Below are 15,822 nucleotides of genomic sequence, written 5' to 3'. Positions count from 1 at the left end.
AGGGGCACACAGAGAGTGAGAGACGCACAGAGAGCGAGGGACGCACAGAGAGCGAGGGACACACTGAGTGAGGGACACACAGAGATCGAGGGGCGCACAGAGAGCGAGGGGCGCACAAAGAGCGAGGGACACACAGAGAGCGAGGGACACACAGAGAGCGAGGGACACACAGAGAGCGAGGGACACACAGACAGCGAGGGACACACAGAGAGCGAGGGACACACAGAGAGCGAGGGACGCACAGTGAACGAGGGACACACAGAGCGAGGGACACACACAGAGAGCGAGGGAGACACAGAGAGTGAGGGACACACAGAGAGCGAGGGACGCACAGAGAGCGAGGGGCGCACAGAGAGCGAGGGACGCACAGAAAGCAAAGGATGCACAGAGATCTAGGGGCACACAGAGAACGATGGACACACAGAGAGCGTGGGACGCACAGAGAACGAGGGACGCACAGAGAGCGAGCGACGCACAGAGAGCGAGGGACGCACAGAGAGCGAGGGGCACACAGAGAGCGAGGTACACAAAGAGAGCGAGGGACACACAGAGAGTGAGGGACACACAGAGTACGAGGGTCACACAGAGCGACGGGCGCACAGAAAGCGAGGGACACACAATGAGAGCGAGGGACACACAGAGAGCGAGGGACACACAGAGAGCGAGGGACACACAGAGAGCGAGGGATGCACAGAGCGAGGGACACACACAGAGAGCGAGGGACACACAGAGAGCGAGGGACGCACAGAGAGCGAGGTACACACAGAGAGCGAGGGGCGCACAGAGAGCGAGGGACGCACAGAGAGCGAGGGACGCTCAGAGAGCGAGGGACGCTCAGACAGCGAGGGACACACAGAGAGCGAGGTACGCACAGAGAGAGGGGCACAAAGAGCGATTGGTACAGAGAGCGAGGGACACAGACAGCGAGGGACACAAGACAGCGAGGGACACAAGACAGCGAGGGACACAGAGAGCGAGGGACACAGAGAGCGAGGGACACAGAGAGAGCGAGGGACAGACAGAGAACGAGGGACGCACAGAGAGCGAGGGACACAAAGAGAGCGAGGGGCACACAGAGAGTGAGGGACGCACAGAGAGCGTGGGACACACAGACAGCGAGGGACACACAGAGAGCGAGAGACACACAGAGAGCAAGGGGCACACAGAGAGCGTGGGACGCACAGACAGCGAGGGACACACAGAGAGCGAGGGAAACACAGAGTGCGAGGGTCACACTGAGCGAGGGGTGCACAAAAAGCGAGGGACACACAAAGAGAGCGAGGGACACACTCAGAGAGCGAGGGACACACAGAGAGCGAGGGACACAAAGAGCGAGGGACGCACAGGGAGCGAGAGACATACAGAGAGCGGGGGACACGCAGAGAGCGAGGGACGCACAGAGAGCGAGGGACGCACAGAGAGTGAGGGACGCACAGAGAGCGAGGGACGCACAGAGAGCGACTGACACACACAGAGCGAGGGACGCACAGAGAGCGAGGGACACACAGAGAGCGAGGGACACACAGAGAGCGAGAGACACACAGAGAGCGAGAGACACACAGAGAGCGTGGGACGCACAGACAGTTAGAGGGACGCACAGTGAGCAAAAGACGCACAGAGATCGAGGGACACACAGAGAGCGAGGGACACACACAGAGCGAGGGACACACACAGAGCTAGGGGTGCACAGAGAGCGAGGGACACACAGAGAGCGAGGGACACACAGAGAGCGAGGGACACAAAGAGCGAGGGACACAGAGCGAGGGATACACATAGAGTGAGGGACACACAGAGAGTGAGGGACACACAGAGACCGAGGGGTGCACAGAGAGTGAGGGACACACAGAGAGAGAGGGACACAAAGAGCGAGGGACACAAAGAGCGAGGGACACATAGCGAGGGACACACAGAGAGCGTGGGACACACAGAGAGCGAGGGACACACAGAGAGCGACGGACAAAAAGAGCGAGGGACACCCAGCGAGCGAGGGACACACACAGAGCGTGGGGCGCACAGAGAGCGAGGGACACACAGAGAGCGAGGGACACACAGAGGGCGAGGGGCACACAGAGAGCGAGGGACGCACAGAGAGCGAGGGACGCACAGAGAGCGAGACGCACAGAGAGCGTGGGACGCACAGACAGCGAGGGACGCACAGACAGTTAGAGGGACGCACAGAGAGCAAAGGACGCACAGAGAGCGAGGGACACACAGAGAGCGAGGGACACACAGAGAGCGAGGGACACACAGAGAGCGAGGGACACACACAGAGCGAGGGGTGCACAGAGAGCGAGGGACACACAGAGAGCGAGGGACACAAAGAGCGAGGGACACAGAGCGAGGGATACGCAGAGAGCGAGGGACACTCAGAGAGCGAGGGACACACAGAGAGCGAGGGAGAAAAAGAGCGAGGGACACCCAGCAAGCGAGGGACACACACAGAGCGAGGGACACACACAGAGCGAGGGACACACAGAGAGCGAGGGACACACAGAGAGCGAGGGACACACAGAGAGCGAGGGGCACACAGAGAGCGTGGGACGCACAGAGAGCGAGGGACACAGAGAGAGAGAGGGACACAAAGAGCGAGGGACACAGAGCGAGGGACACACAGAGAGCGAGGGACGCACAGAGAGCGTGGGACGCACAGAGAGCGAGGGACACACAGAAAGCAAAGGCTGCACAGAGATCGAGGGACACACAGAGAGCGATGGACACACAGAGAGCGAGGGACGCACAGAGCGCGAGGGACGCACAGAGAGCGAATGACGCACAGAGAGCGAGGGACGCACAGAGCGAGGGGCGCACAGAGAGTGAGTGACACACACAGAGAGCGAGGGACGCACAGAGGGCGAGGGACACACAGTGCGAGGGACACACAGAGAGCAAGGGACACACAGAGCGAGTCTTGCACAGAGAGCGGGGACACACACAGAGAGCGAGGGACACACTGAGAGCGAGGGGCACACAACAGAGCGAGGGACGCAGAGAGAGCGAGGGGCGCACAGAGAAAGAGGGACGCAGAGAGCGAGGGACACACAGAGAGCGAGGGACACACAGAGAGCGAGGGACACACTGAGAGCGAGGGACACACAGAGAGCGAGGGACGCACAGAGAGCGAGGGGTGCACAGAGAGCGAGGGACACACAGAGAGCGAGGGACACAAAGAGCGAGGGACACAGAGCGAGGGACACAGAGCGAGGGACACACAGAAAGCGAGGGACACACAGACAGCGAGGGACACACAGAGTGCGAGGGACACACAGAGAGCGAGGGACACACAGAGAGCGAGGGACACACAGAGAGCTGGGACAGAGAGAGCGAGGGACACACAGAGAGCGAGGGACACACACAGAGAGCGAGGGACACACACAGAGAGCGAGGGACACACAGAGAGTGAGGGACACACAGAGAGCGAGGGACACAGAGAGCGAGGGACACACAGAGAGCGAGGGACACACAGAGAGCGAGGGACACACAGAGTGTGAGGGACACACAGAGAGCGAGGGACACAGAGAGAGCGAGGGACACAATGAGCGTGGGACACCCAGCGAGCGAGGGACACACACAGAGCGAGGGACACACAGAGAGCGAGGGACGCACTGAGAGCGAGGGAAGCACAGAGAGCGAGGGACGCACAGAGAGCGAGTGACACACACAGAGCGAGGGACGCACAGAGAGCCAGGGACGCACAGAGAGCGAGAGACACACAGAGAGCGAGGGGGACACAGAGAGCGAGGGACGCACAGAGAGCGAGGGACGCACAGAGAGCTTGGGACGCACAGACAGCGAGGGACACACAGAGAGCGAGGGACACACAGAGAGCGAGGGACTCAAAGAGCGAGGGACACCCAGCGAGCGAGGGACAAACACAGAGCGAGGGACACACGGAGAGCGAGGGACGCACAGAGAGCGAGGGACGCACAGAGAGCGAGGAACGCACAGAGAGCGAGGGACGCACAGAGAGCGAGAGACACACAGAGAGCGAGAGACACACAGAGAGCGAGGGGCACACAGAGAGCGAGGGACGCACAGAGAGCGAGGGACGCACAGAGAGCGTGGGACGGACAGACAGTTAGAGGGACGCACAGTGAGCAAAAGACGCACAGAGAGCGAGGGACACACAGAGTGCGAGGGACACACAGAGAGCGAGGGACACACAGAGAGCGAGGGGTGCACAGAGAGCGAGGGACACACAGAGAGCGAGGGACACAAAGAGCGAGGGACACAGAGCGAGGGATACACAGAGAGTGAGGGACACACAGAGAGCAAGGGACACACAGAGACCGAGGGGTGCACAGAGAGCGAGGGACACACAGAGAGAGAGGGACACAAAGAGCGAGGGACACAGAGCGAGGGACACACAGAGAGCGAGGGACACACAGAGAGCGATGGACAAAAAGAGCGAGGGACACCCAGCGAGCGAGGGACACACACAGAGCATGGGGCACACAGAGAGCGAGGGACACACAGAGAGCGAGGGACACACAGAGGGCGAGGGGCACACAGAGAGCGAGGGACGCACAGACAGCGAGGGACACACAGAGAGTGAGGGACACACAGAGAGTGAGGGACACACACAGAGCGAGGTGTGCACAGAGAGCGAGGGACACACAGAGAGCGAGGGACACACAGAGAGCGAGGGACACAAAGAGCGAGGGACACAAAGAGCGAGGGACACAGAGCGAGGGACACACAGAGAGCGAGGGGTGCACAGAGAGCGAGGGACACACAGAGAGAGAGGGGCACAAAGAGCGAGGCACACAGAACGAGGGACACACAGAGAGCGTGGGACACACAGAGAGCGAGGGACACACAGAGAGCGAGGGACAAAAAGAGCGAGGGACACCCAGCGAGCGAGGGACACACAGAGAGCGAGGGACACACAGAGAGCGAGGGACACACACAGAGCGAGGGACACACACAGAGCGAGGGACACACAGAGAGCGTGGGACGCACAGACAGCGAGGGACGCACAGAGAGCAAAGGACGCACAGAGATCGAGGGACACACACAGAGCGAGTGACACAGGGAGAGCGAAGGACACACAGAGATCGAGGGACACGCAGAGAGCGAGGGACACACAGAGATTGAGGGACACACAGAGAGCGAGGGACAAAAAGAGCGAGGGACACCCAGCGAGCGAGGGACACACACAGAGCGAGGGACACACAGAGAGCGAGGGACACACAGAGAGCGAGGGACGCACAGAGAGCGAGACGCACAGAGAACGTGGGACGCACAGACAGCGAGAAACGCACAGAGAGCAAAGGACGCACAGAGATCGAGGGACACACACAGAGCGAGTGACACATGGAGAGCGAGGGACACGCAGAGAGCGAGGGACACACAGAGAGCGAGGGACACACAGAGAGCGAGGAACACACACAGTGCGAGGGACACACACAGAGCGAGGGACACACACAGGGCGAGGGACACACACAGAGCGAAGGACAAACAGAGAGCGAAGGACAAACAGAGAGCGAGTGAAACACAGAGAGCAAGGGACAGACAGAGAGTGAGGGACACGCAGAGCGAGGGACGCACAGAGAGAGGGGCACAAAGAGCGATTGGTACAGAGAGCGAGGGACACAGACAGCGAGGGACACAAGACAGCGAGGGACACAAGACAGCGAGGGACACAGAGAGCGAGGGACACAGAGAGCGAGGGACACAGAGAGAGCGAGGGACAGACAGAGAGCGAGGGACGCACAGAGAGCGAGGGACACACAGAGAGCGAGGGACACACAGAGAGCGAGGGGCACACAGAGAGTGAGAGACGCACAGAGAGCGAGGGACACACAGAGAGCGAGGGACGCACAGAGAGCGAGGGACGCACAGAGAGCGAGGGACACACTGAGTGAGGGACACACAGAGATCGAGGGGCGCACAGAGAGCGAGGGGCGCACAAAGAGCGAGGGACACACAGAGAGCGAGGGACACACAGAGAGCGAGGGACACACAGAGAGCGAGAGACACACAGACAGCGAGGGACACACAGAGAGCGAGGGACACACAGAGAGCGAGGGACGCACAGTGAACGAGGGACACACAGAGCGAGGGACACACACAGAGAGCGAGGGAGACACAGAGAGCGAGGGACACACATTGAGCGAGGGACGCACAGAGAGCGAGGGGCGCACAGAGAGCGAGGGACGCACAGAAAGCAAAGGATGCACAGAGGTCTAGGGGCACACAGAGAACGATGGACACACAGAGAGCGTGGGACGCACAGAGAACGAGGGACGCACAGAGAGCGAGCGACGCACAGAGAGCGAGGGACGCACAGAGAGCGAGGAGCACACAGAGAGCGAGTTACACAAAGAGAGCGAGGGACACACAGAGAGCGAGGGACACACAGAGTGCGAGGGTCACACAGAGCGACGGGCGCACAGAAAGCGAGGGACACACAATGAGAGCGAGGGACACACAGAGAGCGAGGGACACACAGAGAGCGAGGGACACACAGAGAGCGAGGGATGCACAGAGCGAGGGACACACACAGAGAGCGAGGGACACACAGAGAGCGAGGGACGCACAGAGAGCGAGGTACACACAGAGAGCGAGGGGCGCACAAGAGCGAGGGACGCACAGAGAGCGAGGGACGCTCAGAGAGCGAGGGACGCTCAGACAGCGAGGGACACACAGAGAGCGAGGTACGCACAGAGAGAGGGGCACAAAGAGCGATTGGTACAGAGAGCGAGGGACACAGACAGCGAGGGACACAAGACAGCGAGGGACACAAGACAGCGAGGGACACAGAGAGCGAGGGACACAGAGAGCGAGGGACACAGAGAGAGCGAGGGACAGACAGAGAACGAGGGACGCACAGAGAGCGAGGGACACAAAGAGAGCGAGGGGCACACAGAGAGTGAGGGACACACAGAGAGCGTGGGACACACAGACAGCGAGGGACACACAGAGAGCGAGAGACACACAGAGAGCAAGGGGCACACAGAGAGCGTGGGACGCACAGACAGCGAGGGACACACAGAGAGCGAGGGAAACACAGAGTGCGAGGGTCACACTGAGCGAGGGGTGCACAAAAAGCGAGGGACACACAAAGAGAGCGAGGGACACACTCAGAGAGCGAGGGACACACAGAGAGCGAGGGACACAAAGAGCGAGGGACGCACAGGGAGCGAGAGACATACAGAGAGCGGGGGACACACAGAGAGCGAGGGACGCACAGAGAGCGAGGGACGCACAGAGAGCGAGGGACGCACAGAGAGCGAGGGACGCACAGAGAGCGACTGACACACACAGAGCGAGGGACGCACAGAGAGCGAGGGACACACAGAGAGCGAGGGACACACAGAGAGCGAGAGACACACAGAGAGCGAGAGACACACAGAGAGCGAGGGGCACACAGAGAGCGAGGGACGCACAGAGAGCGAGGGACGCACAGAGAGCGAGGGACACACAGAGAGCGAGGGACACACAGAGAGCGAGGGACACACAGAGAGCGAGGGACGCACAGAGAGCGTGGGACGCACAGACAGTTAGAGGGACGCACAGTGAGCAAAAGACGCACAGAGATCGAGGGACACACAGAGAGCGAGGTACACACAGAGTGCGAGGGACACACACAGAGCGAGGGACACACACAGAGCGAGGGACACACACAGAGCGAGCGGTGCACAGAGAGCGAGGGACACACAGAGAGCGAGGGACACACAGAGAGCGAGGGACACAAAGAGCGAGGGACACAGAGCGAGGGATACACATAGAGTGAGGGACACACAGAGAGCGAGGGACACACAGAGACCGAGGGGTGCACAGAGAGTGAGGGACACACAGAGAGAGAGGGACACAAAGAGCGAGGGACACAAAGAGCGAGGGACACAGAGCGAGGGACACACAGAGAGCGAGGGACACACAGAGAGCGTGGGACACACAGAGAGCGAGGGACACACAGAGAGCGACGGACAAAAAGAGCGAGGGACACCCAGCGAGCGAGGGACACACACAGAGCGTGGGGCGCACAGAGAGCGAGGGACACACAGAGAGCGAGGGACACACAGAGGGCGAGGGGCACACAGAGAGCGAGGGACGCACAGAGAGCGAGGGACGCACAGAGAGCGAGACGCACAGAGAGCGTGGGACGCACAGACAGCGAGGGACGCACAGACAGTTAGAGGGACGCACAGAGAGCAAAGGACGCACAGAGAGCGAGGGACACACAGAGAGCGAGGGACACACAGAGAGCGAGGGACACACAGAGAGCGAGGGACATACACAGAGCGAGGGGTGCACAGAGAGCGAGGGACACACAGAGAGCGAGGGACACAAAGAGCGAGGGACACAGAGTGAGGGAGACACAGAGAGCGAGGGAGAAAAAGAGCGAGGGACACCCAGCGAGCGAGGGACACACACAGAGTGAGGGACACACACAGAGCGAGGGATACACAGAGAGCGAGGGACACACAGAGAGCGAGGGACACACAGAGAGCGAGGGGCACACAGAGAGCGTGGGACGCACAGAGAGCGAGGGACACAGAGAGAGAGAGGGACACAAAGAGCGAGGGACACAGAGCGAGGGACACACAGAGAGCGAGGGACGCACAGAGGGCGAGGGGCACACAGAAAGCGAGGGACGCACAGAGAGCGAGGGACGCACAGAGAGCGAGACGCACAGAGAGCGTGGGACGCACAGACAGCGAGGGACGCACAGACAGTTAGAGGGACGCACAGAGAGCAAAGGACGCACAGAGAACGAGGGACACACAGAGAGCGAGGGACACACAGAGAGCGAGGGACACACAGAGAGCGAGGTACATACACAGAGCGAGGGGTGCACAGAGAGCGAGGGACACACAGAGAGCGAGGGACACAAAGAGCGAGGGACACAGAGTGAGGGAGACACATAGAGCGAGGGAGAAAAAGAGCGAGGGACACCCAGCGAGCGAGGGACACACACAGAGTGAGGGACACACACAGAGCGAGGGATACACAGAGAGCGAGGGACACACAGAGAGCGAGGGACACAGAGAGAGAGAGGGACACAAAGAGCGAGGGACACAGAGCGAGGGACACACAGAGAGCGAGGGACGCACAGAGAGCGTGGGACGCACAGAGAGCGAGGGACACACAGAAAGCAAAGGCTGCACAGAGATCGAGGGACACACAGAGAGCGATGGACACACAGAGAGCGAGGGACGCACAGAGCGCGAGGGACGCACAGAGAGCGAGTGATGCACAGAGAGCGAATGAGAAACAGAGCGAGGGACGCACAGAGAGAGGGACACAAAGAGCGAGGGGTACAGAGAGCGAGGGACACAGACAGCGAGGGACACAGACAGCGAGGGACACAGAGAGCGAGGGACACACAGAGATCGAGGGACACACAGAGTGCGAGGGACGCACAGAGAGCGAGGGACGCACAGAGAGCGAGGGACACACACAGAGAGCGAGGGACACACAGAGAGCGAGGGACACACAGAGAGAGGGACACAAAGAGCGAGGGGTACAGAGAGCGAGGGACACAGACAGCGAGGGACACAGACAGCGAGGGACACACAGAGAGCGAGGGACACACAGAGATCGAGGGACACACAGAGTGCGAGGGACACACTGAGAGCGAGGGACGCACAGAGAGCGAGGGGCGCACAGAGAGCGAGGGACGCACAGAGAGCGAGGGACGCACAGAGAGCGAGGGACGCACAGAGAGCGAGGGACGCACAGAGAGGGGGACACAAAGAGCGAGGGGTACAGAGAGCGAGGGACACAGACAGCGAGGGACACAGACAGCGAGGGACACAGAGAGCGAGGGACACACAGAGATCGAGGGACACACAGAGTGCGAGGGACGCACAGAGAGCGAGGGACGCACAGAGAGCGAGGGACGCACAGAGAGAGAGGGACGCACAGAGAGCGAGAGACACACAGAGAGCGAGGGACACACACAGTGCGAGGGACACACACAGAGCGAGGGACACACACAGGGCGAGGGACACACACAGAGCGAAGGACAAACAGAGAGCGAGGGAAACACAGAGAGCAAGGGACAGACAGAGAGCGAGGGACACACAGAGAGCGAGAGACACACAGAGAGCAAGGGGCACACAGAGAGCGTGGGACGCACAGACAGCGAGGGACACACAGAGAGCGGGGGACACACAGAGAGCAAGGGACACACAGAGCGAGGGACACAGAGCGAGGGATACACATAGAGTGAGGGACACACAGAGAGCGAGGGACACACAGAGACCGAGGGGTGCACAGAGAGTGAGGGAAACACAGAGTGCGAGGGTCACACTGAGCGAGGGGTGCACAAAAAGCGAGGGACACACAAAGAGAGCGAGGGACGCACTCAGAGAGCGAGGGACACAGAGAGCGAGGGACACACAGAGATCGAGGGACACACAGAGAGTGAGGGACACACAGAGAGCGAGGGACACAAAGAGCGAGGGACGCACAGGGAGCGACAGACATACAGAGAGCGGGGGACACACAGAGAGCGAGGGACGCACAGAGAGCGAGGGACGCACAGAGAGCGAGGGACGCACAGAGAGCGAGGGACGCACAGAGAGCGAGGGACACACAGAGAGCGAGGGCACACAGAGAGCGAGGGACACACAGAGAGTGAGGGACACACAGAGCGAGGGACGCACAGAGAGCGAGGGACACACAGAGAGCGAGGGACACACAGAGAGCGAGAGACACACAGAGAGCGAGAGACACACAGAGAGCGAGGGGCACACAGAGAGCGAGGGACGCACAGAGAGCGAGGGACGCACAGAGAGCGTGGGACGCACAGAGAGCGTGGGACGCACAGACAGTTAGAGGGACGCACAGTGAGCAAAAGACGCACAGAGAGCGAGGGACACACAGAGAGCGAGGTACACACAGAGTGCGAGGGACACACACAGAGCGAGGGACACACACAGAGCGAGGGACACACACAGAGCGAGCGGTGCACAGAGAGCGAGGGACACACAGAGAGCGAGGGACACACAGAGAGCGAGGGACACAAAGAGCGAGGGACACAGAGCGAGGGATACACATAGAGTGAGGGACACACAGAGAGCGAGGGACACACAGAGACCGAGGGGTGCACAGAGAGTGAGGGACACACAGAGAGAGAGGGACACAAAGAGCGAGGGACACAAAGAGCGAGGGACACAGAGCGAGGGACACACAGAGAGCGAGGGACACACAGAGAGCGTGGGACACACAGAGAGCGAGGGACACACAGAGAGCGACGGACAAAAAGAGCGAGGGACACCCAGCGAGCGAGGGACACACACAGAGCGTGGGGCGCACAGAGAGCGAGGGACACACAGAGAGCGAGGGACACACAGAGGGCGAGGGGCACACAGAGAGCGAGGGACGCACAGAGAGCGAGGGACGCACAGAGAGCGAGACGCACAGAGAGCGTGGGACGCACAGACAGCGAGGGACGCACAGACAGTTAGAGGGACGCACAGAGAGCAAAGGACGCACAGAGAGCGAGGGACACACAGAGAGCGAGGGACACACAGAGAGCGAGGGACACACAGAGAGCGAGGGACATACACAGAGCGAGGGGTGCACAGAGAGCGAGGGACACACAGAGAGCGAGGGACACAAAGAGCGAGGGACACAGAGTGAGGGAGACACAGAGAGCGAGGGAGAAAAAGAGCGAGGGACACCCAGCGAGCGAGGGACACACACAGAGTGAGGGACACACACAGAGCGAGGGATACACAGAGAGCGAGGGACACACAGAGAGCGAGGGACACACAGAGAGCGAGGGGCACACAGAGAGCGTGGGACGCACAGAGAGCGAGGGACACAGAGAGAGAGAGGGACACAAAGAGCGAGGGACACAGAGCGAGGGACACACAGAGAGCGAGGGACGCACAGAGGGCGAGGGGCACACAGAAAGCGAGGGACGCACAGAGAGCGAGGGACGCACAGAGAGCGAGACGCACAGAGAGCGTGGGACGCACAGACAGCGAGGGACGCACAGACAGTTAGAGGGACGCACAGAGAGCAAAGGACGCACAGAGAACGAGGGACACACAGAGAGCGAGGGACACACAGAGAGCGAGGGACACACAGAGAGCGAGGTACATACACAGAGCGAGGGGTGCACAGAGAGCGAGGGACACACAGAGAGCGAGGGACACAAAGAGCGAGGGACACAGAGTGAGGGAGACACATAGAGCGAGGGAGAAAAAGAGCGAGGGACACCCAGCGAGCGAGGGACACACACAGAGTGAGGGACACACACAGAGCGAGGGATACACAGAGAGCGAGGGACACACAGAGAGCGAGGGACACAGAGAGAGAGGGACACAAAGAGCGAGGGACACAGAGCGAGGGACACACAGAGAGCGAGGGACGCACAGAGAGCGTGGGACGCACAGAGAGCGAGGGACACACAGAAAGCAAAGGCTGCACAGAGATCGAGGGACACACAGAGAGCGATGGACACACAGAGAGCGAGGGACGCACAGAGCGCGAGGGACGCACAGAGAGCGAGTGATGCACAGAGAGCGAATGAGAAACAGAGCGAGGGACGCACAGAGAGAGGGACACAAAGAGCGAGGGGTACAGAGAGCGAGGGACACAGACAGCGAGGGACACAGACAGCGAGGGACACAGAGAGCGAGGGACACACAGAGATCGAGGGACACACAGAGTGCGAGGGACGCACAGAGAGCGAGGGACGCACAGAGAGCGAGGGACACACACAGAGAGCGAGGGACACACAGAGAGCGAGGGACACACAGAGAGAGGGACACAAAGAGCGAGGGGTACAGAGAGCGAGGGACACAGACAGCGAGGGACACAGACAGCGAGGGACACACAGAGAGCGAGGGACACACAGAGATCGAGGGACACACAGAGTGCGAGGGACACACTGAGAGCGAGGGACGCACAGAGAGCGAGGGGCGCACAGAGAGCGAGGGACGCACAGAGAGCGAGGGACGCACAGAGAGCGAGGGACGCACAGAGAGCGAGGGACGCACAGAGAGGGGGACACAAAGAGCGAGGGGTACAGAGAGCGAGGGACACAGACAGCGAGGGACACAGACAGCGAGGGACACAGAGAGCGAGGGACACACAGAGATCGAGGGACACACAGAGTGCGAGGGACGCACAGAGAGCGAGGGACGCACAGAGAGCGAGGGACGCACAGAGAGAGAGGGACGCACAGAGAGCGAGAGACACACAGAGAGCGAGGGAAACACAGAGAGCAAGGGACAGACAGAGAGCGAGGGACACACAGAGAGCGAGAGACACACAGAGAGCAAGGGGCACACAGAGAGCGTGGGACGCACAGACAGCGAGGGACACACAGAGAGCGGGGGACACACAGAGAGCAAGGGACACACAGAGCGAGGGACACAGAGCGAGGGATACACATAGAGTGAGGGACACACAGAGAGCGAGGGACACACAGAGACCGAGGGGTGCACAGAGAGTGAGGGAAACACAGAGTGCGAGGGTCACACTGAGCGAGGGGTGCACAAAAAGCGAGGGACACACAAAGAGAGCGAGGGACGCACTCAGAGAGCGAGGGACACAGAGAGCGAGGGACACACAGAGATCGAGGGACACACAGAGAGTGAGGGACACACAGAGAGCGAGGGACACAAAGAGCGAGGGACGCACAGGGAGCGACAGACATACAGAGAGCGGGGGACACACAGAGAGCGAGGGACGCACAGAGAGCGAGGGACGCACAGAGAGCGAGGGACGCACAGAGAGCGAGGGACGCACAGAGAGCGAGGGACACACAGAGAGCGAGGGCACACAGAGAGCGAGGGACACACAGAGAGTGAGGGACACACAGAGCGAGGGACGCACAGAGAGCGAGGGACACACAGAGAGCGAGGGACACACAGAGAGCGAGAGACACACAGAGAGCGAGAGACACACAGAGAGCGAGGGGCACACAGAGAGCGAGGGACGCACAGAGAGCGAGGGACGCACAGAGAGCGTGGGACGCACAGAGAGCGTGGGACGCACAGACAGTTAGAGGGACGCACAGTGAGCAAAAGACGCACAGAGAGCGAGGGACACACAGAGAGCGAGGTACACACAGAGTGCGAGAGACACACACAGAGCGAGGGACACACACAGAGCGAGGGACACACACAGAGCGAGGGACACACACAGAGCGAGGGGTGCACAGAGAGCGAGGGACACACAGAGAGCGAGGGACACACAGAGAGCGAGGGACACAAAGTGCGAGGGACACAGAGCGAGGGATACACATAGAGTGAGGGACACACAGAGAGCGAGGGACACATAGAGACCGAGGGGTGCACAGAGAGTGAGGGACACACAGAGAGAGAGGGACACAAAGAGCGAGGGACACAAGAGCGAGGGACACAAAGCGAGGGACACACAGAGAGCGAGGGACACACAGAGAGCGTGGGACACACAGAGAGCGAGGGACACACAGAGAGCGACGGACAAAAAGAGCGAGGGACACCCAGCGAGCGAGGGACACACACAGAGCGTGGGGCGCACAGAGAGCGAGGGACACACAGAGAGCGAGGGACACACAGAGGGCGAGGGGCACACAGAGAGCGAGGGACGCACAGAGAGCGAGGGACGCACAGAGAGCGAGACGCACAGAGAGCGTGGGACGCAAAGACAGCGAAGGACGCACAGACAGTTAGAGGGACGCACAGAGAGCAAAGGACGCACAGAGAGCTAGGGACACACAGAGAGCGAGGGACACACAGAGAGCGAGGGACACACACAGAGCGAGGGGTGCACAGAGAGCGAGGGACACACAGAGAGCGAGGGACACAAAGAGCGAGGGACACAGAGCGAGGGGTACACAGAGAGCGAGGGACACACAGAGAGCGAGGGACACACAGAGAGCGAGGGACAAAAAGAGCGAGGGACACCCAGCGAGCGAGGGACACAGAGAGAGAGGGGGACACAAAGAGCGAGGGACACAGAGCGAGGGACACACAGAGATCGAGGGACGCACAGAGAGCGTGGGACGCACAGAGAGCGAGGGACACACAGAAAGCAAAGGCTGCACAGAGATCGAGGGACACACAGAGAGCGATGGACACACAGAGAGCGAGGGACGCACAGAGCGCGAGGGACGCACAGAGAGCGAGGGACACACAGAGAGCGAGGGACACACAGAGAGTGAGAGACACACAGAGAGCGAGGGACACACAGAGAGCGAGGGACGCACAGAGCGCGAGGGACGCACAGAGATCGAGGGACACACAGAGAGCGAGGGACACACAGAGAGCGAGGGACACACAGAGAGCGAGGGACGCACAGAGAGCGAGGGACACACAGAGAGCGAGGGACGCACAGAGAGAGGGACACACAGAGAGCGAGGGACGCACAGAGAGCGAGGGACGCACAGAGAGCGAGACGCACAGAGAGCGTGGGACGCACAGACAGCAAGGGACGCACAGACAGTTAGAGGGACGCACATAGAGTGAGGGACGCACAGAGAGAGGGACGCACAGAGAGCGAGGGGCGCACAGAGAGCGAGGGACGCACAGAGAGCGAGGGACACACAGAGAGCTAAGGACGCACAGAGAGCGAGTGACGCACGGAGAGCGAGGGACACACACAGTGCGAGGGACACACACAGAGCGAAGGACAAACAGAGAGCGAGGGAAACACAGAGAGCAAGGGACAGACAGAGAGCGAGGGACACGCAGAGCGAGGGACGCACAGAGAGAGGGGCACAAAGAGCGATTGGTACAGAGAGTGAGGGACTCAGACAGCGAGGGACACAAGACAGCGAGGGACACAAGACAGCGAGGGACACAGAGAGCGAGGGACACAGAGAGCGAGGGACACAGAGAGAGCGAGGGACACAGAGAGAGCGAGGGACGCACA

The sequence above is a fragment of the Scyliorhinus torazame genome, chromosome 23 (genome assembly GCF_047496885.1).
Source record: "Scyliorhinus torazame isolate Kashiwa2021f chromosome 23, sScyTor2.1, whole genome shotgun sequence".
In the NCBI taxonomy this organism is placed as follows: Eukaryota; Metazoa; Chordata; class Chondrichthyes; order Carcharhiniformes; family Scyliorhinidae; genus Scyliorhinus; species Scyliorhinus torazame.
Note: the sequence above shows the minus strand (reverse complement) of the source record.